This window comes from Talpa occidentalis, unplaced genomic scaffold (genome assembly GCF_014898055.3).
Source record: "Talpa occidentalis isolate TD23 unplaced genomic scaffold, MPIMG_talOcc4v2.1, whole genome shotgun sequence".
In the NCBI taxonomy this organism is placed as follows: Eukaryota; Metazoa; Chordata; class Mammalia; order Eulipotyphla; family Talpidae; genus Talpa; species Talpa occidentalis.
The window spans coordinates 97,628,334-97,650,003 of NW_026555331.1; the positions used below are offsets into that span (position 1 = coordinate 97,628,334).

General features: G+C 34.4%; 1 protein-coding gene across 1 annotated transcript in view; it reads left to right on the plus strand.

Annotated features, from left to right (window-relative positions):
* HDAC9 (histone deacetylase 9) overlaps nt 1-21,670 on the plus strand; it is an 853,144-nt gene that overhangs the window by 773,066 nt on the left and 58,408 nt on the right. The gene's annotated exons all lie outside the window — the stretch shown is intronic.

A 21,670-nucleotide genomic window follows, 5' to 3' on the forward strand; every position in this document is an offset into this window, starting at 1 on the left:
TTAAGAAGAGATATGTGATAGCAAACTACCATAGAGAATTCCACCATATGAATATAGTGAATGTAAATAACATAAATAATAGCAAATAAATGAGGGGAGCAGGAATAATAGCAAAACGTAGGAAATAATATATGTAAATGATGAAAAATATTAGAAGTAATGATTTTTAACTTTAAACATTTGTTTTTGATATAAGTTTAATTGTATATTTATATAATTTAATATTTAATAATTTTGCTTATACCTAGCTAACAAAATTTTGGAAAATTTAGCAATCATTTCTCACAAATCAGTATGCTGACCTCAGCATACCACTGATGGGTATAATTCTCTCAACTTCCTACTTCATTTTGCTATATGGAGTTGGAACTTGACAAAAAAAGATGACAAATAGTCACTAGTCACTAAACATTATTAAAATTGACAAAAAAAGATGACAAATAGTCACAAGTCACTAAACATTATTAAAATTCTGTACATGGTTTTTAAAAATTTGAACATTAAGCATATAGCAGAGAAGAAACCCTTTCCAAATGGAAAGAGGTTGAATAAAATATAACAGTGTTTGGAAAGAGTGCAACTATTAGACTACTGTATAAGATAAAATCAGTAAGAGATTTCAGAAAAAAAATATAGAATGAAAAAGATGTTAGAGGCTAAAAATTTTTACCCTGTTGATATTTGCATTTAGATGTAAAAGGGTCTGTTGACTTAAAAATTCCATTGTGCCTTGTTCAAATAAATATCTGTGACCACTGAATAACATTAAATAATTTGTGTGTGTGTGTGTGTTCAAATATGACATCTACCAGACCAAATTTGAAAATGCACAGTTTTTAAAATCTTTGGTAAGGATCTTTTGTAATTAGAGCATGAAAACAAAGTAGGAAAGTTCTTTATACTGCCTGAAAATTTAAGGTACATTTTTGTCTTTGTGCCAAGAAAATTGGGTACTTTAAGAGCTAAATCCTGTATTTCTATGACTTATCAAAAACGTACAGTTTAATATATTATTCTGACTTTTCCAGTTCCTTTTTGTCTTCAGAAAACCGCAATATGCTATTTTTTTTAGTTGATTAAAATGAAAGTAGAATGCTTCAATTTGGAGGGGTAAAGAATAGCTGAAGATTGAGCTAAAAGGGAAAAAAATTACAAAACGTATATGCCACGGTAAAGTTTTAAAACAAAGCCCTACAAAAATGAAAGAATGACAATTTGTAAATCAGGAGTCCAGAAGTTCTGCTTCATGATTATGTTGCAGTTTAATTTCTTTATATCTTTCTGCCATTGTTTAAAAAAAAAGCAGCCAGAACTTCAAAGGGCCCCCGCATGTGTTCTGAATCAGGGCTTCAGAGCTGATGTCTGACAGCCCAGAAATTAAAACGAAATAAATATGCTGTTTAAACTCCCATTTTTTCCAACAACAACAACAACAACAAAATCACTTTTTCTGTATTAAGGATTTTGTTTTTCTTTGTTAACATTAGCATTCTGCTCCCTGGTATATTTCCTCATTTGTCAATTATGGATCAGGGCCTATGGCACGGAGCATTCCCATGGACTTCAGAAGGAATTTCAGACAACCAGAGGGGATGTCAAGACTTTGGGATCAGCTTTTGTGACTTTTTCTGTACATTAAAACAGATTCCCCTCAAAAAAAAAAAAAAAGGTGGGGGAGACAAAGGACTATAGTTGCATAGTTGCTAGGCCATGCCCCATGCCCGAACACCTGCATTTGACTGTTCTTGCATTTTCTTGGGATGACAGAAACAGATATCTTCAAAGAACAAAGAAAGGCTTGGAATGGTTTGTGTTTGAAAGTGCACTAGCATGGATATGAAATGTCAGTCACTAGCGAGAAAGTTGGCAGTCATTTCTTGAGCACCAAAGAGGATAATTAGGATTTGAACTGGAAAGCTGTTTTGTGAGGGTAAAGATGGATCATTGACTGAGGTAGAATCATACATGCAAAAAAATGTTATCATCTACAACAATTTCTTAGGTTTACAAATGAGAAAATGTGGACACTGCATGTAAACATGACAAAGTGGTTTCTCAAGAAAACTCCGTGGAGTGATGTAGAACTTAGGTGAATTCTATTATTTGTCCAACAAGGTCAATAAACAGTCAAATGCAGATGTTTGGTCATGGGGCATGGCCTAGCAACTATGCAACTATAGTCCTTTACTCACCCCACCTTTTTTTTTTTTTTTTGAAGGGAATCTGTTTTAATGTACAGAAAAAGTCACAAAAGCTGATCCCAAAGTCTTGATATCCCCTCTGGTTGTCTGAAATTCCTTCTAAAGTCCATGGGAATGTTCCATGTCATAGGCCCTGATCCATAATATAAGCTATGGGGCTTCAGAGAAAAGCAGGCATCTAAACACATTGCGTTTAGACTTTGCTCCAGAGCAATTACACTCAAACCTACCCCTGCCGTCCTCTTTTAATTGACATTAACTAATAGCCAGGAAGTGCTGGAAAATAGCAGCTAAAAGCAAAGGACTTTTCCTGCATTCAAGAAAAAGAAAAGTAAGCCACACTGGGAATATACTAGATTTAATGGACTTCAGTTCTTTTCTCTCCTCTCCCACATGCCATCTCATAGTCTGCACATCTGGCCTGCAGAGTATTCTAGAATATTTATTTCCAGACCATCAGAGGCTTTCCTGAGCATTTTTTGGGTAGAGTCCATGTTTTGTTCATGTTAAGTTACATTTTGAGAGTTTATAGTGCCCAAATGAAGGAGATGATGCACTTCAGTTTTCACAATAGTTTACAAGTTCTTTGAGAAATGTGGTGCAGAGAAAACAGTAAAGGTGAACTGAAATTTTTCAAAGTTTGTGAATATTAAATTTTCCAACATTCTTTGGGAAACAGTAAAGATAATGCCAAAGCACTGAAATCCCTGGCTTAAACATCACAGTGTTTGGAGTTAGTCATGACTAAGAACTCAGATTTAAGCATGGGCACTGCTAAGTCAAAATGTCTTTCTGGACATGTGTGAGGAAAATTGCCATATTATTTATTTTCTAAATACAAACTTATTTACTAGCATGTCAAACATTGGAATTTTTAATTCCTCTTTCAAACTCTCATCAGTTACTCTGAAAATAAAAAAAGACATAATGCATGAAAAGATTGTATCTCATCAAATGAATTCTGCAGGCAAAATGTGTACTGATGAGGAAACTTCTGAATATAGGAGCGGGTAGCACAACTCGCTCTTGAATGATGAATTAGATGTTGATAAGAGGGGAAAGAAAAGCAGGTGGAAGAAAGGCATGAGCAAATATAAGATACAGCAAACAATTGCTGGGCCTTATATATTTTCAATCTTCCATGAATTCACCGTAACCTCAACTGATATTATCCCCAGTATACAGAAAAAGAAATTAAGACTCTGGGAAATTAAATAACATGCCTGAAGTGATACTGGTGACAGAAAGAGAAACTGAATCCAAACTTTTAAATTTCTCTTCTTGTCCAATGCAGAAGAAAAGTTTATTTAAGAAAATGAGTTTGACAGCAAAGGTGTGTTATGACTGATTACCAAGTCAAGAGTATGAATTATCACTGGAAAATGTTATGGGGATTTTGAGAATAGGAACTGATAATATTTAGGTGTGTTCAGTTAGAGTTGAGATTGGATGTACAAAAAAAAAAAAAAAAAGATGCTCTACTGGCATTTGTGATTGAGAATTACATCCTTTGATAGCCAGGAGACACATGGAGAGATATCAGTCTTTGAGTTGGTGATAATGGTTGACAACTGCAAAGGTGAAAAGATTCATTGGTGGACAATGTTTTCAGAGGGAAAGTGTTAAATAAGGGCAGAAAAATGGGAGTAATCCACATTTCTTATATGGAAAGGTGTAGAGGGACCATCAACTAGACTTGAAAAAGAGGGGAGGGATAAAAACCTGAGAGTGTGAAGGCAATAGGACAGTTGAAAGAATGTTTACAAAAACAGCAGAGGAAAAAACATAACTGATATAGAAAGTCACAGTAGCATTCAAGAAACACTCTAGAGGACAGTGTACCAAAATGAAATATTTATAATGTTCCCACTTATTTATGCTAAGATTAGACATCAAAATACAGACTTTTTCAGGTGATGATTAAAAATTGCACTTTAATTAATCCACCAAAATAATTATGCACATATTACCTTTTCTTGTTTACTTTCTGTCTCTCCTCCACTAAAACAGTATATAATCTGGGACAGTATTTTCACCCTCAGAGACCTTAGCCATGCATCCCTACAAATGCCACCACTACCGTTGCTACATCCAGAAACAGAAAACTTTACTAGATCCAGTTTTTTTAATCAAATCAACCAATTGAAATGATGAAAAAAATCCTAAGGACCCACTTTGCCTTGAGTGTTCAGTGATAGCAATTGAAATTAACAGGAGTTAATACACCTTGCTTTCATTCCATGGACCTGAAAAGTTGCTTCTACTGGAGAAACATAACCTCTCAAACCTAAATCTCTGTTGGTTGAACATAACCCAAGTCTTTTTTTTTTTGTTTATTAATATCCTCAGATATTCTTAATAGGTTCAGATCCTCCATTTAAATCAAGCCTTGTCCTTTGAAGAAGTAAATTATAAAGGTCAAATATAATATAGAAAACTTTCCTCAATAAATATTTTAGCTAATAAATAGTAAGTCATGATTAATATAGATGCCTAATAATCATATGGAAAATTCAATATGACTAGGGAAATTGTTTATCTTCAGAAAAATGAAGCTAAAAGAGCACTTATGTGTTATTTCATAAATTATTGTTTCTAAAATATTGCCTATTATCATTACATTCTAAACTACTATTATCAGCGGAAAATTTTCTTTATGTTAGTATTTTATTCTTCGTAATTCTTCATCAGAGTAACCAGAATGATAGTAACTAGGTATGGTATTCAAGGTGCATATATTGTTTCTTTTATAACTATTTTGGGAGAGACAGGACTTGGTTATACTTGAAAAATCTTGCTAATAGAGAAAATAAGATTTTATCTTTCTAGAATTAACAGTTATGTATTATTACAACAGGATAGGCACATTTATTTTGAATTTTACAAATACATTTAAATATGAAATAACACCAAATATTTAAAACTTTCTGATAACAATAACTCATTGACAGAAATTCACTGTGTGAGAACCCTGAGTAGTATTCCGCTGTATAAATATACCACATCATCTTAAGCCACTCATCTGTCTTATTCTACTTCTGGGCAATTAGGTTGTTTCCACAACTTAACAATTGCAAATAGTGCCGCAATGTATATGGGGGTGTGCATATGCCTTCGATTAGTGTTTTTGTATTCATCAGGTAGATGGAATGGATACAGTGGGTTATCTAGTAGGTCTATTTATAATATTTTGAAAAACCTATATATTATTTTCTATAGTGGCTGGACCAATCTACATCCCCACTAACAGTGGACACAAGTGGTCCTTTTTCTGTACACCCTCCCCAACACTCATTGTTTCTGGCTTTTTTGATATGGGTCATTCTAATGGGTGTGATGTTTTTCATTGTGGTTTTGATTAGCATTTCCATGATGAAAAGTGATGACAAGCATTTTTTTCATGTGCCTGTTGGTCATCTATGTATCTTCTTTGGAGCAGTGTATGTTTAGATCTTCTGCCCATTTTCACACTGGATCATTTCTTTTTATTGCATAAGTTCTTTGTATATTAGCCCCTTCTCACATAGGAAATAGAGTATCTTTTTGTTTTAATAATAGTTTCTTTCCCTGCACAGAAGCTTTTCAGTTGGATGTAGTCCCACTTGTTTATTTTTATTATTGTTTCCCTTCCTATAAGAGTCAAGGTCACAGTGCCTCAGAGTGGTTTGCCTATATATTCTTCTACATATTTTATGGTTTCAGGTTTTATATCCCAATCTTTAAGTCATTTTGAGTTAATTTTTGTATACACTATGAAATCATGATCTAGTTTCATTCTTTTGCATATAACTGCCAAGTTTTCCCATCACCATTTGTTGAAGACTTTCCTTTTTCTATTGTATACTCTTGACTTCTTCCCCATATATGTGTGGGTTTGTTTCTAGGCTTTTGATTCTGTTCCACTTACATGTGTTTCTGTTCTTATCCATTTCCACACTGTTTTTATTAGAGTAACTTTGTAGTATAGTTTGAAATCTGGGCATGTGAGACCACCATTCACTTTCTTCTTTGTCAGAATTGCTTTGTCTATTCAAAGTCTTTTGTGGTTCCATATAAATTTCTGTAATGTTTTCTCCATTTCTTTTAACAATGACATTGAAAGTTGGATAGGAATTACATTGAATCTGCATATTGTTTTGGGAAAAATGGTTACTTTCACAATGTTAATTCTTCTAATCCCTGAGCAGGGAATATTTTTCTATTTCTTTGTGTCTTCTATTGCATTTGACATTGTCTTAGAGTTTATAGTTTTCATTGTACAGGTCTTTCACTTCGTTTGTTAAGTTTATTGCTAGATATTTAATTATTTTTTATTTGATAGCAAGTAGGATTATTTTCTTGATTTCTTTCCCTTCTAATTTGGTTTAGTAACACAATTAACACAATAGGTACTTGTATATCTACTTTGTAGTCTGCCACTTTAATCTACTAATTTATTGTTTTCTAATAGTTGTTTTCTGTGTGTGTGTGTGTGTGTGTGTGTGTGTAGTCTTTTGGGTTCAACATAGTATTGGAAGTCCTAGCTAGAGAAATTAGGCTAGAGAAAAATATAGAAAATTAGAAAAAATAGAAAATTAGAAAAGAAGCAAAACTATCACTATTTGCAAATGACATAATAACACATAGAAAATCCTCAAGGAATCTGCATTTTAATAAACACATAATACTAATCATCCAGACATTAAGCTAACTTTGAGGAATACAAATTTAGACCAATCCCTTTATTTGGCCCTTAGAGAAATAAAAAATAAAATAAAACCTAGATGTGGAAATGGCTTCATCCACCAAGCCATAGAACTTCGGCTAGAATTTACTTGATAATAGCCATTGTATTTGTTGATTAATGTCAACCAATTTCAGAATCAATGATGCCACAATGATCATTGATGCTTCACTAGATAAACTTTTCTGGAAAATAACATTCTTTAGGCAATAAAAACAAATCTGTTGGGAGGATTTAAGCAGCTGGCAGGGAATTTCTGGGTATCTCTAAGAAAAGTAATTCTCTTGGGGCCTTCCCGGTGGCGCAGCGGTTGAGCGCTGGGTTGCGAAGCTGCCCGCAGCCTCTGCAGCGACAGTTCGATCCCCGGCTGCCAGGCGAGGGTCCCACATGGCGCGCAGACCTCTCCTGCCGCCCGCTGCTCAGCTCAGCAGTGTACTTTGGTCCTTCTGCCTGTTCTGTTCCCCGTTCTGGCTCTGGTGAATTCTTTCACCCTCCCACGCTTCTGACTGTACCCAGTGCTTGTATAAATAAATAAAGACAATCATTAAAAAAAAAAAAGAAAAGTAATTCTCTTTAATGAGAATGAGGTTGACAATTAGTGTGATGAATTACAGAACTCTGTTGCATTATGATGATTCTGATAAAAGTCATGTTCCTTTAGTAGTTAATTTGAATTTCCTTTGTATATTATAGTTAGGTAATTTTGGGCACCCAGTTTCTCTGTATTTTCTGAAGCTATAATACTTGTGACTGGGATAAAGAAAGTACCACTGGTCATACCTTAATAAAATCCCCACATTTTTTAGCTATGTATCTTTCAATTAATATCCAGATACTAAAATTTTAATTATTTTTGGGTAAATCTGAAGTATCATTCTAATGAGGAGCAATACAACAAACAGCCACATACCCCATGTGTTTTTCAACTTGATTTGCAGCCAAGTACATCTGTGATCATCTTTTTAGTTTGGAGATCAATTGCCCAACTTCATTATAGATGCTTACTGAAAAATGTCCATTTCCACCCCCCCCACAGTTATAATGACTTTAGAGTTATCAAAAGATTACTACTTCTATTTTTTCTGCTATATATCCACATATACTATGACTAGTCGTGAGAGTACTAGTGAATGGTCTATTGTTGATCTACCCATCCTAAATTTGAACTCTGCTTAACATCACTCTCTGAACATTCAAATTATAGTCCTATCATATTTTAAATGATGAACAACTTGACACATTTGTCCAAAAACATTATTGCACTCCCTGAAATGCTCTGTCTTTGCCATTTTGAGGATTCTACAGTTTTTTATATATGTTGGATATTGAGCTTCATTCATAAAGAAACTGTGGTTTAAGATACATGTGCCTTTAGCATGATCAATGAAATACTCCTTTTTCATGTCTCACATTTCCAACATAGGAAAAGGGGAGTGGGTGGGAAATGCAGGATAAAAACACCATGCCAGGTACTCTAGCATATTTAGACTTAGTCCATAAAGAATGATAATTATATTCAATTTTCTGATAGATATATGAGGCAGTCCTTATTTTCATCTACCTTTAATCTATTTTTTTATGTCAGATGGAAATAGCCTATAACAGACCAAAACCATTTTGATAAATATTTTCAATGAAACCTTTTTTGGGGTACACTTGGCAAGTTGAATGATGGCATTTGTAAAGATTACATAGGATTCTGGCCATGTTTGCTTTGCATATTTTCTGCCACCATGTTGAAGAATGGCCTACTTTAAAAAGAATTACTCTATTGGTCTTACTAAGTTCTCATGGGTTTTGTTAAATGCCATGATTTCTTTTGTAAATGTTCTTTAAGTATTTCAATTAAATGGTGATTTATTTTAAAAATCAGCAATAACAAATGTGTAATAGAAGCTAAGTATTACAGAATTCTTAATCTTTGACAAATACATTCAGAGCCATTTCATATTTATTTAACATACAATTGCTGTCTAATTTAATCTAAATTAAATGGTTGCTTGAAACCTATAATTTGGAGGGTTCTTGAGCCTCCTTTTATGGCAGGAAAAATAAGAAATCATCAGTTTTGCCCAGAGGGTAGATACTTATCTTTTAAAATCAGGTATTTTTTCCTTGAAATTAAAAACCTAGGTCATTTGGGAAATAGAATTCCAAGGAATGTTTTTGGCAATGAGCTATATGTCCTCATTTTCCTTAGAAGAGAATAATTTGTTTTTCTACCATTCAAAAAATATTTAAAATTTATCTGATACTTATCTGGCACTTTGAAGATTAATTGTCATCCATCTAATTTACAGGCATCTGTTTATGAGGAATATATACATTGAGACTTTAGTAAGGTTTTAATTATTATTTGTTTTAAAAGAAAAGACCAGATAACTTCAAATACTATGTGTTAGGCACTGTGCTAATTGAAAATAGAAGCTAAAAAAAAGCAATTAGTCATGAAGTAACCACTAGGAAATGTTGAATAAGCTAGCCAATAAATTTTTGGCAATAGTCACTACAAGTGTTGCTGTGCCCATCATTGTCTGAGCTGAATTTTGAGAGTGCTGCCATGAATTATTGCTATATTGAAGTTGAAATGCAAGCTTACTTCCAAGAGTTAGTTTACAAAGAAATTAGAGCTGTTGTTTTCTTTGGAGGGGAGAGGGCAAGTTGGCATTATTGGTTGGTGGAGATAATATTCATTTTTAAATTGACAATATCAGACAAATCAAAGTGGATAGTTCTTTTTCTGAAAACCATATTTTTATGAATGTAAGTTAAAGACTGAGTAATAAGAATAGGTTACATCCATTAACCTTTGATGATTATTATTCAGACACAGTTGGTGCTATGACAATAACACTTGTATAATCATGTAGTTCTTCAGTATCATTTAAACATGTTCAAGTGGTTTGAAGAACAAGTCCCAGAGTTGACCAACCCAGTTTCTGATTATGGCTTGGCCATTGACTATTTTGAGCAAGTTTATATCCTTAGAACTCATTCTCCCACTTGGGCACTTGTGTCATACTTTTCAAACACATAGCATGGTAACTGGTGATGTTTACTCTCACTCATATTGACTTCTCAGAAAGATAAGGGTAGGAACCATCTTTGTTTTGCTCTTAATTGTATTCTCATTGGCCAGCAAAGTTCCTGTCACATAGTATCATCTCAGCACATAACTCTTAGATGAACGAAACAGCCACAATTATTTTATTGACTCCTCTTGAAGATATGGTGTTCTAGTTTCATGTTATGTAAATCTAAACCAACACAATTATTTACAAGTGTTGTAGAACTGTATAAGAAATAGTTTGTGATAAGAAGGACTCAACTTTTCTTTTTGGCCTGTTGTATTTCTTTGGACCTGAACTTGTATTCCACAGATTTTCACTCCCAATCTTTGAAAAAGATTTTCTACTTATACTGGCCATAGTATTAGTTTAAAAACATTATTAAAGAAAGAAAAATAGGTATTCTATAGCATATATATCATAAGCACCTGAGTAATTTCAGGGCCTTGATTTCACCAGTATCACCAACAACTCTGAATTTGAAAAATTGGGTATTATGCTTTAAAACAGGATTTAAAACAGAGCCAGAGCCAGAGTGTTCAGATTCTCCCTCTGCCTTTTACCTTGTACAATGTACTTAGTCTCTGTGTTTGTTTTCTCTCTAAAAAGAGTATATTGTTAATAATTTTCCATGTTTGTGATTTGTTATTTTTTATTTATTTTTAAGTATTAAATAAAGTTGTAAAATGTTTAACACAGAGCCTCACCTGTATTAAGCTCCATAAACTTTAGTTATTATCACACATTCAGCCAGGTTCAGAAAAGATAGCTTCACATCTCTCTACTATTTATACATCATTTAATTAACACATTGAGAATACCCTGCACTCTCCTAGTCACTAGATATGCAAAGTCAGGCAAGGATGTTCCTTGTTCACTAGATTGACTGAGTATTAGAGAAATAGGTGTGAATGGGGCATATAGGAAAACCCTGACATTTTGCAGGGCTTCTGGGGGCTCCTTATGCTGAATTTAAAGGATGAGTAGGAGTTAGCTATATGTGGAAAAGACACTCCATGAGTAGAATTTCAGACTGTGGACATAATTTGTTAGTAATATTCATTAAACTCTTCACACAAATAGTTGTGTCTAAATCAAGTGAATATGAAGGCATGGCAGAAGATGGGGCTGGAGAAAAGAGATCATGTCTTCTTGGCTTTAATTTAACCCTGAAAAGCTTGAGAAGCCAACAATAGGTGATTGGGTGCTTGGCATGTTGACCTTACTGCTCTGTGCTAGTGAAACTAGAGTTTTCTGCTGGCATGTCTGCCCATCTCAATATCCAAAATCTCCTAATGGATATTCTTTCAGCTACATAATACCTCCCAGAATTCCTTGAGCACAAGATGTGTAATCAGTTAGAAAATCCTGGAGGTATCCAACCTGATGCAGCCAATGATCACATCTCTCTCTCTCTCTCTCTCTCTCTCTCTATATATATATATATATATATATTACATCATTGTTCGTTTTTAAACAATGTTTGCCCCCCCATCAGAGAGCCCTTGGTTCACTAAATGAGTTCACAGTTATGAAAATCTTTCTGTTTGAAAAAAATCACCTAACAAAATCAAACTCATCTAGGATTTTCATGTTATTTGAAGCAGGGTGACCCACTTTGGATTTGGTTCAGGTAAACACAGAAAACAAGTAGCATTGTCTCTGTTTGAAGTAGCTCATCACAACCTGGTTTTCTCCCAATAACCCACCTCATCCCGATGAATCCTTTGTGTAAATGATCACAAGCACTGGTTATTTCATCTCATCCTAAGTGAAAATTAAACACGCTTTATGTTTGTAAAGACACCTACCTATTTTGCTGGTTAGAAGCCTCCGATTTTCCTTCTTACATGATCCCCTCCCTTTTCAAACGATCAATGATGTATTCAAATCCTTTGCTTCAATTCTGTCTACCTCTTGTGTGACCAACTGGAGAATAATTTTGCTATTAAAGGGCTGTAAAATAGACTCTCTCCTTTCTCCTGCCCCTCTTCTCTCATTAAAATCAACTGAAAAATCCTTTTGCCATATCACAGGAATATATACTATTTCACAAGTTCCACTCACACTTAAAAGGGGAGGCGTTATAAGGACAATAGTCATTTGGGGTAATTGGGAGAATTTTGCCTACCATACTATCTAACTGAAATGGAATCAAATAAACTTGAATAGAATGTGTTCATTCCAAATCCACAGATTCTTTAAATAAATATGTACTGAGCTCCTAGTATGTACCAAGTTACATGCTCAATTTCAAAGTATGATTCAATTCTTGGTTATTTATCTTTGAAATAAAATTTAAAGAGCAGGCTTATCTGGATATTTGAGTTCCTGCTCACCAAACTTATCTTTTCATCCTTCATTTTGCTTTCAGCATCTACTGTACATATATACCCGGTGTCAAAATAAATGAGTAATTCTAAAGTTAGGTTTACTAATACAACAATTAAATACCATCTAGAAGGTATTCTATCCAATATCACTTTTAAATCATAAAGAAAGCTGATGGTTTGGAGTGAGGAAGTAACACTACTCATGTGTTATATAATGGTTAGGTGCATTTTACATATATATTTCACTAAAATTAAAGAACATTACTATTCCTATGTTGGAAATGGGAATCTGAGGCAAAGGTATACAAATAAATAAAACTGCAGTTGTTCCAATGCCCTCCGCTGTTTCCAGATTTTCCTCTAAGTAGATGTATATCTTCCATCTATTAAGTTTTATAAAATGCATTTATTTTATAATAGTTTCCTTTATGTTAGATTATATTTTTCTTAGTATGTCTCCCTTATATTTTAGTTCCTTAGAGGCAGAATTAAAGCTATCTTATCCATCCTTGTATTTCCCTAGCTATTATTAGAGTTTATACTCAGTAAATATTGGTTGAATTTGAGCAATGCAAACTACTGTAACGGCATTATCTTAGCATGAGTCTACCCTGCTCTTATTCCATCCCACTTGTCCAATTATGCATGAGCATCATTGAGAGAATAGATCCCATGTGTTTGATGATTATTGAAAACAGCAGTAAAAACTAGTGATTGGCAAATCAAATTGCAGTTGGGGTTTGGCAAGCACAATTTTGTTGAGGAGTGGGAAGGAATAGTCCTATGATGTCCAAAAGCATTTTCTAGGGATTTTTTTTTTCCTCACTGGTTTTGTATTTATGTATTTTAAGGGAAATTTAATTCACATGTTTCTGGTTTGTTTATACTTAATACACCAAAGCAATGATTTGTAAAAGCCATTTGGTGTCTAGGAACTCTTTCTGAAGTTCTTTTTGAGCTAGAAATCATTTCTGAAAATATGGGCAGTATTAATATCGATGAGTTGGCTGAATGGTGGGAAGTATACTCACTGAGATCTTCGAGTTCTCCTCCCAACTCTATATTAACTGGTTACCCTTGATGATTAACTTTCTTAGGTCTTAGTTTCTTTATCCTTAAAATGAAAGGATTAGAATATGTGATCTAAAAATCAATTTCTAGACTAAAATTCTATGATTAAGATCTTTTATTAAAATATAGAAAATTGAATATAAGATTCACACATGAAACTGTGGCACATAGTAGGTTGTTAGTAATTGCTGATTTGTACATGGATCATAAAGGAAGGAGGGAATAAATAAATGGGCGGATAGATGGATATTCAAAATACCAGTCATGGTTTATTGCTGTTTTATTCTTGGGGATTTGTAAAGATGTTTCCCGAATTCATTTTTTGGAAACAATGGTATTAAACATTGTTTAGTACGCAAACCAACTGTTCATTTGTCTTCAAAAGGTAGTGAGAATATAATCTTACCTCTTGGAACATCACTGACTAGAACAGTAAAAGGATTTTTACTATGGCTTAAAGTGCCTTCTTTAAAACATATGCAATATTTATAGGGTTGCCTGGAATAAGCCAACTGAAAGATTTAATGATAATAATCTCCATATTTCTTCTAAAATTGATTTCCGGTTTCAATGAACTTGGAAAGAGTCCTGGGACATCAAATAAATAAAGATCTTAACATGAAATGAATCTTCAGAATATGTTCATAAATTTACATTTTAAACATGACCAGAAAATATATATCTTTGCCCATTATTAAGGTGATACTTTAATGAAAAATTTTCATTTGCATGAAATAAACCTTTTTGGCTACAGATGAAAGGATTTTATGGTAGCGACAATGGTTTTGTGAGTTAAATGATCCCAACATCATCAGGAACAAATCACAAGTGTCTACCATATGAATTACAGCACCAAGAGTCTTAAAAAGGTATTTCTGTGGAAACCACTCTTCCCATCTGTAACAATCAGATTCCGCTTTGAAGTCCTGCTAGAGAGCCTCACAATACATGAGACAACCACATGCTACCCAAATTTTTCTCTCAACTTGAATTTGACTGCATTTTTCTAAAGAACAATATGGTAACTTAATGACAAAGTGTTTAGGCAAGAAAATGGCTACAGTTTTTGTAATTATACTTTAGTGTATGTGCATTCTTCAGTGATTCTTTCTGGATATAACTATAAAAATATGCCTGTAGGTGTGTAAAATTAAATTTAAAATTAAAATGGGACATAAGAATGTGGTTCTTTCATCTCTAATATTTGGTTTTGTGATTGAGCTTTCACAATTATTTCAAGCCCAATGACAATAACCTTTTCTAAAAACAAGTTATTTGTTCTTGAGGCTTTTTAGCAACTAAAGAAGAGTTAAACAAATGAGTTAAGTTAATAAACATATTAGGTGACAATTTTTCAAGAGACTGTCACTGCTCCTGACTTTGACTCCGCTACCTTTGCTGAACAGCCACACAAGGGCAGGGGTTGGTTCTATATTTTTTGATATTTTTAAATTGAAATTTCTTCAACAGACACAGAAAGTAATAATGGAGAAATATGTGTTGTGAATGGAAGATTGGCATCAGCAAAGTTAGACTTTTAAGTAGAACTAATCAAAACTTTGCATCACTATTCCTTTGTTAAACAAATGAATCATGACCCAGGTATCCCTCCCTGGAAGCTGGCTACTTATCCTGGAGCTTATCACTGGGTGACAATATGGCTATAGTGAGGAAATTATAGTTTAGAGTGAAGTCCCTTCTGAACCCACAGAAGAATTCGCTCAGTCTTGGACTCCAGAAAGGTTTCCAATACTCTATTTGCAGTTTCATAATAGAAACACACTTTCAGGGAGTATCTCTTATTTCTCAGAGCTTCTAAAAGAATATTCCAGTTATCTACAACAGATATTGCTGAACACACATGGTTGCTAAAAGAATGGAGTTTATCAGGTTTTGACTGTGTGTAACTCCTGTTGTCTTTATTTGTTTTACTATTAATGTTCTATCTCATCCTCTGATAAAATGGAAAAGTTAACAATAAAAAGAATGGCTTCCTTCCTTCCTAATACATAATAACACTAGAATCAGATAAGTGCTAGTACACAGTGGCCACTTGAGACACATGAGAGGATATTATTTGCAATCGTAATTATAAAACTGAAATCCTATTAGCAGTTTAAAAACAAAGAATTGATTGATATAGTCATACATTTAAAATGATATAGAAAGCATGAAAAATGTTTTCCATTCTTGATATTTGTAAACATAAGTTTAAAAAAATTACAATATGATCCTGTTTTATTTTTAAAATATACAAAAACAGAAAGCAAGAAATACTACAGAATTTGAATTGGCTATCTATGGTTGGTAGGACTATGCATCTATTATTCTATATATTTATCACTATTTTCATTTATTATTCATAAAATAATAGTATACTTATATAACATCATTTATTATTTTACACTATATTAGTTATTATCACCTTCTAAATTTTCTACAATGGATATGTATTAGTTTTGGTTCTTAAAATAGTTGTTTTTAAATGGAAATTAAAATCTAATTAGGGTTGTTTTCTTTCCCTACCACTATTCTTGGGGAACTATTTGGCAAACACTAGAAAGAAACGTTTGAGATGATCTGTTTTGAAGAATGAATCCTTTTATGTCTTATGCCTTAGTTATTAAAGACACTTTGAGCCTTAGAGTAACATTTTGTTTCAAACGACTTCTCTAAACCAATAAAACTGCTGAAACCGTTGACATTTTAGGAAGAAACAAACTGCTACAGAATATCAAGAAATCAAATTGAAACTGATAATTTGAACCACTACAATATTTACAACTTATTTAATATTCTTCTTAGAAGCAGCAAAATTTAATTTGCTTATAATACATCAATGGAACTAAACAGCATTTTTAGCTGAAAATGTCTTTCCAATTCTTTTTCTAAGTGGTGGCTCAGTCTTGGTAGTTCCAGTTCAGCTACTCATCTAAAAAGTATTATAATGTAGCTTTTCTTATGTTTTTAATTTAATGCTGATTTAATTAATTAAATTTACTGTCATGAATTTAAAACAACCAGGCTGCATATAGGATTCAGTAGTAGTAGTTGTGTAGTAGTAGTAGTAGTAGCAGTAGCAGTAATAGTAGTACAACTTTGTTAATTCCTTATTCTAGAGATCCCCAGGAATTTAAGGAACCATATTTCACTTTAAAAAAGTATTTCGTAGAGAATTCTGCACATAGTCAGTGAAAATAATAAGAACCACTGCTACTACTGATCTTCAGTGATTATTTGCCAATTTCAGTCCACAAGCCTGTAATCTTCCCACCCCAGGCATCATATTCCTCCTAAAAACCTGCTCCTTACCCTCCCTCCACCCCCTATTATGAAACTGAAGGTAGACGTAGAATTGAAGAACCAAGTTTCATAACCACATTCTTTGATTGTTTGAGCCCAAGATGTGCCGTGCTATACAGATATGGGATTTTTTTTTAATATCTCTTGTTTAACATTAGCTCTCTCACTCAGAATATTCCTACCCCCTGGGGAAAAACATTAACAAAGGTCTCTGCTGTAATTTTTCAAGTCTGCGGGGTATTTTCATTTGTTTGGATAAGTAAGATCAATGTTTATGCCTTTTGTGAAACTAGGAGTAAAAATAATGAAGCTTGCTATTACGACTATTATGCGCACACGTACACATCACTGAAACTTTTATCTCATATGTCCTGAAAATAATACCTTGATACTGGTAGTCATACTTGACTTTTTTAATCCTTTGTGTATCTGTATAGAGGTAATGGACACAGTAGAACTCAAGTTAGTTGAACTAAAAAATTATTCTTGAATTCCGTGCTTTAAATGGAAGGCAGGGTACCGGCCTTATAGGAATTTCAATTCTTTACTTCAATGTCTTGTGTATGCATAGCTCAGAGTTCAGCTGCCTCAATCTCTGACTCCAGAGATCACATGGGTAACATGTGAATAGGAATAAACCCTGTAGGTAAAAAAAGAAAAAAAGAAAAAAGAGGAATTTGGACAGAGATCAAAGATTAGCTTCATTCCATTATTTCCTTTCCACTTTTTACTATCCCATCTAAATTTGGTACTTTATGGGGCTTTTTTCATTTTCAGGGGAAAGAATGAACTTAAATCAGATTTGGGACTTTCCCTCTCTGTCTTTTTTTTTTTTTTTTTTTAAATCCATGTGATTTGATCAGCTCAGTAGTGACTTTAAAAGATTCATTTCTCAATTGCTAGGAACCTTCAGTATGAAAGATATGTTGTATTCACTTATTATAATTTCTCTTTAAGTTACCATTGTTAACCTGGTTTAAGTTACAGGAAACACTGTCTAGAGTATTTAGCAATATGATTAGCAGAAATGTGTACTTCTCTATGAGTACTTCTTGCTCCTTTATTTTTTAGAGTAGAACTAACCACTGTGGGCTATAACCTTACTTAACTCAGGCCAAGAAAATTTCTAAGAATTAGAGATCAGAACTTTGCTTTATACATTTTCTGAAAACTACTTTTCTTTTTAGAGTAATCAGATAGAAAGCAGAGTTTAAGTATGATCAACCTCATTATTAAGTGCCTTGAGGAAAATATGACTATTGCTATCATCTTTAAGTTCACTGGAACTGAGAAATATTGCAGTGCTTGAAAATATCCTTCACCTAATTTTTAAATCCTTTGAAAATATTTTCTGCCAAGTGTCTAGAAACATAGGATAATTACAAAGTCATTATTTTGACTTCCCTTGGAATATTAGCTAAGTGCATAGAATCAACATTGACATGCTTCAAGATAGTGAGGAAATGAACTCATCTTGGTCATGGCTAACCTAAAGTACAAAACCAGAGCTGAATTTCTGAACCCTTCTGGCTTTTTAGGGTGGATAATTCAATGCATTCCAAGGATTAAGGTAGTCTTATTTTATTGTTCCAAATCAGAGCAATTTAGCTTGGATTTGGGTTTCATGGTTTCATTGATAATTTTATAGACTTTCATTTAGTTCTACTAACTCTATTCTCAGAATTTCCATTCTTTTCAAACAATTATTATAATGATTAAAGAGAGAAACAGAGGCCAGCTTAGAAGCAGTCCAAGTTGCCTTGCAGAACATGCATTTTCACACTGAAATTTATTCTTCCTGTTTTCATGGATATAGAAATATTCTAAATATTATATGTAGTAAGTAAATGAGGTAAAATAAAATACTGTTTTATATATTTTAAATAATACAAGAAGTTAAAAGTTTGAATTAGTTTCTTTTTTTTTTTTTTTTGCATGTGGCGGTCCAGTTTTCCCAGCACCATTTTTATTATTATCTTTTATTTTAATATTTATCATTTTTTACATTTTTAGACAATATTTGCTTCCCCCACCCCTTCAGATTGAGTCCCCATAGAATTTCCTTTCCCAAGGTACCCATGCACCATCAGCACAGTCCCCTGTGCTCCTTCCTCCCTCCCTTCCACGCCTCTCCCCCCTCCTCCCCTGCAGTATATCTCTGCTTTTTAATTGTCTGTTTTTGCTTTGTTGTGTTTTGTACTGTTATTATTTTTTTTTTACACTGATGTCTTATTTGGTTCCCCTATATTCCTGTTATAATTGAAACTATCCGATATTTTTCTTTTTCCTTCTGGCTTATTTCACTGAGCATAATTCCTTCTTGGTCCATCCACGTTGCTGCGAATGACATGAGTTTATCTTTTTTCATTGCTGAATAATATTCCATTGTGTATATATACCACATCTTCTTGATCCAGTCATCTTTTTTTTTTTTTTTAATAGAGGCATGCTTTATTTATTTATTTATTTGTTTGTTTGTTTGTTTGTTTTTTATACATGCACTGGGTACAGTCAGAAGCACGGGAGGGTGAGAGAATTCACCAGAGCCAGAGCGGGGAGCAGAGCAGGCAGAAGGACCGAAGTACACTGCTGAGGGGAACAGCGGGCGGCAGGAGAGGTCTGTGCGCCATATGGGACCCTCCTCCGGTGGCCGGGGAGCAGCCGGGGATCGAACCGGCTCCTCGGGCGCGGGCAGCTTCGCAACCCAGCGCTCAACCGCTGCGCCACCGGGGAGGCCCACCAGTCATCTATTTTTGGGCATTTGGTTTGTTTCCAGGTTTTACTTATGATCACTGAAGTGAAAGTATCAATAGAAACTTTCAAAGCAGATTAAATACATCTAGAAAGAGAAATTCTGATGATTGGTCTGAAAAAAGTATCCATAATTCAGAACAGAAAATATAAAAATAAAAATGAAAATGAAAATTTATGAGACATTGAGAATATGACAAGGACCATGTACAGTCATTGGAGTTCCAAAATAAAATAATATAGTTAATGAGCAAATTTGTTTAATAATTTTATTACTAAATAAAGGAAACACATTTCTAGAAAAATATAATTTGGGAATATGAGGAATCATGACAGCACTATAATTCATAATCTTCCTTAAAGAGAACACAAGCCTTAAATGGTTTTACAGAATTCTATCCAGGGCCTCCTTGGTGTCGCAAGGGGTTAAGCACATCACTGTGATGCTATCCACAGCCTCTGCAGCAATGAGTTTGATCCCCAGCTAGCCAGGTAGCTACCCACATGGTACCTCTCCTGTCTGGCCCACTGCTCCCCTCAGCAGTACTCCAGTTCTTGTATGCATAAATAAATAAATCTTTATATATTTTTTTAAGATTTATTTATTTATACAAGCACTGGGTACAGTCAGAAGTGTGGGAGGGTGAGAGAATTCACCAGAGCCAGAGTGGGGAACAGAACAGGCAGACCATTGAAATACACTGCTGAGGGGAGCAAAGGGTGCGGCAGGAGAGGTCTGCAGGCCATGTGGAACCCTCGCCGGCGGCCGGGGATCGAACAGGCGCTGCTGAGGCTGCGGGTAGCTTCGCAGCCCAGTCTCAACAGCTGCGCCACCAGGGGAGGCCCAGATAAATAAATCTTTAAAAAAAAAAAAAAAAAAAAAGAGTTCGGGCCTCCCCTGGTAGCGCAGGAGGTTGAGCGCAGCTCTGTGAAGCTGTCAGTAGCTTCTGCAGCACTGGTTTGATCCCGGCCTGCCGGCAAGGGTCCCACATGGCTCCGCAGACCTCTCTCCTGTCTTGCCTGCCGCTCCCCTCAGCAGTGTATTTCGTCAGTCTGCCTGTTCTGTTCCCCGCTCTGTCTCTGGTGAATCCTCTCACCCTCCCGAGTATTTGGCCTGCACCCCCGTTCTTGTATAAATAAATAAATAAATAATCCTTTAAAAAAAAAAAAACAGTTCTAGGGCCTCCCCGGTGGTGCAGCGGTTGAGCGCTGGGTTGCCAAGCTGCCTGCAGCCTCTGCAGCACCTGTTCGATCACCAGCTGCTCCCCTGCCATGGGAGGAGGGTCCCACATGGCGCGCAGACCTCTCCTGCTGTCTGCTGCTCCCCTCAGCAGTGTGCTTCGGTCCTTCTGCCTGTTCTGCTCCCTGCTCTGGCTCTGGTGCATTCTCTCACCCTCCCGCGCTTCTGACTGTACCCAGTGCTTGTATAAATAAATAAAAATAAATCTTAAAAAAAAAAGTCTTTAAAAAATAAAAAATACTTTTAAAAAAAAGAGTTCTAGCCAATATTCTAGGGTCAAGCAATGAGAAATGAGGATCTCAACCACATCAAAATCAACAGGTTTAATACAAGAAAGAAAAAAATACAGATTAACTCTCTTCATAAATATAGGTGAAAAAAATCCTAAACAAAGTGTTAGCAAAACAAATCAAGCTGTGTGTTAAAATAGATAATACTGTATTGCAACCAGCTCGTTTTATCCCATAAATTCAATTATGACCTAATATTAGAAATATTAACTAATGTAACTCACAGCAAAATGAAGTTATAGGAGAAAACATTTGCTATAGAGAAATTAATTAAATTCAACATTTACTTGTAATAAAAATTCTAATTCAAATTAGAAATAGAAATGCCCCACTTATACTGAATGAAATCGTAAGAAGCCATTTTTTACCCACGCACATGGCAAATCATACCATATGTGGTAAGGATGTGACCAACCTTGAATTCTTAAATAGACTGCTTTCAGAATAGGGGTTGTTTATAGTCTCTTGGAAATAATCTGATATTATTTAGCAGATTTAAGTCACAACAATTTCACTCTACTCTTGCATATATGCACCAGAAAACTTGTATAGAATATTCGTGAGGGGGTTGTTTAAAACACTGGAATTTTATCATAACAAAAAACCTAAATATGATCATCAGTAGTAAGGGCAAATAAATTTTTCCATGATCCTAAAATAGTCTAATGGACAACAAAGAACTGTAGCTAC